Source organism: Triticum dicoccoides, chromosome 7B (assembly GCF_002162155.2).
Source record: "Triticum dicoccoides isolate Atlit2015 ecotype Zavitan chromosome 7B, WEW_v2.0, whole genome shotgun sequence".
In the NCBI taxonomy this organism is placed as follows: domain Eukaryota; kingdom Viridiplantae; phylum Streptophyta; class Magnoliopsida; order Poales; family Poaceae; genus Triticum; species Triticum dicoccoides.
The window spans coordinates 484,088,768-484,091,719 of record NC_041393.1 but is presented as its reverse complement, the minus strand read 5'-3'; positions in this window follow the sequence as shown (position 1 = coordinate 484,091,719).

Below are 2,952 nucleotides of genomic sequence, written 5' to 3'. Positions count from 1 at the left end.
CTAGAGCTGCTCCCCGACCCCCAACACCGCCGTGGTCGCCGTCTTAGTCTCCTTTGACTCCGGCGGCCAGGAGCTCCCCTCGCCGTTCCACCTCCACCACTGCAACCCCTAGTGCTTTGCAAGTCTCCCCGTAGCCTCAACCCCTCCTCTCCACCATCGTAGCTCTATGTTCTCCGATGATCGAAGCCCCTCCCTGCCGCAGGCAATGCTGTGCCACATCCCCTCGCTGGCAACGGAGACTACCTCTGGATGCGCCTCTCCCTCCTGCGCATCTGGGAGGTCGCCCGTCTAGAATGGTGGCCAGAGTCGCCAGCAGTCGCCGTCGAGGCGGCCGTCTCCCATGGATCGTCGCGCCCCCGAGCGGGAGGATGAAGAAGCCAGGGCCAGGTGGGCCCCACCCCCGCGTGACCCCACCTGTCATAGACCGAAGAGCACCATGTCAGATAAGTGGACACGCCCCAGCCTCTTTATGCTTTTCCTTAGCCGAAGACATATTGTCTGAAGTGTGTCTTCTGTTTCTGAAAACATATTATGAGGTTTATGCCTTCTCTTTTTCAGCCCCGTCCGCTGAAGTGCCTATTTTGTGAACATTCACTACCTTAGTTGCTTTTCTGCCTAAAGAGTGAAGAGCCACAACTTTTCAACCGTGACTTCGATTGAGGTGATTCCAACACTCACGTTCTCTATTCGTCGACTTCTTTTCAATGGGACTATTTTATTGATGTTTACACATTCTAAAAATACCCATTTTGCCCTTGCTCTAATTCATCCCTTTAGAGAGAACCGTTCTCCGGCAAATTTTCCGCGAGTTGATCACACTTTTTCCCGAAGTATTCCTTGACCCCAAGCAAGCCAACCTCTTATCATGAGCCCCGAACTTGCATGTTGACTTTGCTTGAACCTCGTGTATGTGTTTAGTTGTAGTAGTTTCTTGCCTGTTTGGGTTGTCGTTCTTTCAGTCATGTTTATGGGAAGGTCCTAACTGGGTCTATTGTCATGCCTCTCGCCAGTGCCTCCAACGAGGGAAGGGTATGGGCGCGTGCTACCCTGATCACGTAGGCGGACATAAGCCTTGTGTGCCCGTTATTGAGTTTGGTTATATGCGCATGTCCCCGTTTGGGACCATTTATGTTTTGCCATGACGATGGCCATGTTTTGCCACGATGGTGGCCATTGATGACTTTGGTAGGCACGGGGCCACCCGGGACCTAGCCCAGAGAGGAGTTGGTCGGAGTGGCCGGGAGAGTGGCATTGGCAATAGAGTGATTTTGTCGGAATGACGTTGGTCCACCCGAATGGGAGTGCGAGGCCATGTGTTTAAGGTGTGGGTACAGTGTGCGAACCTCTGCAGAGTGTGTGCTAAGTCTATCGATAGACGCGTCCTCGATCATGGGCATAGTTCGTAGTAGGTCAAACTATCAGGTCTTGGTCAAAATGGAGGATAAATCTAAAATAACTAAGTTGATGAACAATGTGTAATAAATAATGTGGTGACTGGGACTATGAGATAGTCGTGAGAAGTCACGGTGATGTTTTGATATGATCACGAGACGACGTCTCGGTGAGTCATGAGTTGATGTCAGTGAGACTGACCGTTGTGGGAACCAAGTGTGGTTTCGTTGTGATCCGTGAATGATCATCGTTTGGTTACGAGGTAACCCGTTGAACCAAGTGTGGATTCGTTTGTTATCCGTGAATGATCACCGTTTGGTTACGAGGTAACCCGTTGAACCAAGTGTGGTTCCGTTTGTGATCCGTGAATGATAACTGAGCCGCGGCAGAATAAGTGATTGCTGAATAAAGTTAACATGTTATGTCTGCATGGGAAATAACTGGTAGTTTATTTTCGACATAGTTTCATGATGTCATGCCATGTTTTGATTGAATTGCTAGATGATGTCATGTTATGATTGACATGATATGCTATGCCATGTTTTGTTGCTGCCAAGTTAGAAGCATGTTTTGATATGCCATGTTATTGCCATGCTAGTAGGTGCTATGAAGTTGATGTTTAGTTTGGTTTATGACATGCCATGCTTAGTAATCATGATGAGGTAGATTGTTGCATATGTGTGGTTCTTGCTTTGTCATCTGTTTGTTTGGATGCTATGTATTTGGTCGTCTTGCAAGTACATTCAATGTACTGACATGGCGTGTCTTGCCAGTTTTGTAGGTCGTGCCTGAGTTGTTCGCTTGTTCCATTGTGCTAGGTCGTAACCTTGCCGGTCCTGTGAGTTGTGGAGCCCAGCCAGAGAAGATATGCTACCAAACCAAGACTTCCGCCACCATTTAAATAGCCTTAGGGCTATGCCATATGATTGTATTCATCAACGATGTAATCTTATATACATTTATTTGATGAATATTCTTGTACCTGGAATGTTGTATCATGGACTTGTCATGCATCAGGTGTTATCCTGGGATAACGTGTGAATATCCCCTGCTCCATGTGGATCGGGGTGCCACAAGATCTAATTCCACCTCTTTTAAGCCAGCTGAGGAAATAGTTAAATTTCAAGTGCACCCGACGGACCCTAACAAGACAGCATCTATTGGAGCACAGCTGGATCCGGCAGTGGACGCTGCTCTACGCCCATTCTTGCGAGAGAATTGGGATATCTTAGCCTAGCACCCTTCATACATGCCCGGCATCCCACGCAGGTTGGACGAACACAGTCTCAACATAATCAAGGGATTCAAACCCGTGAAGCAAACACTGCAGTGATTCTCCGAACCCAAGCGTCAAGCCATGGGAGAAGATTGAGCCAAGTTGCTAGAGGTCAGGTTTATTAGGGAAATCAAACATCCGGATTGGTTAGCCAACTTGGTCATGGTACCAAATAAGGACAAATCCTAGCGCATGTGCGTCGATTTCAAAGACCTGAACAAGGCTTTCCCTAAAGACCTTTTCCCATTGCCTCGCATTGACCAAATCATTGACGCGACTGCAGG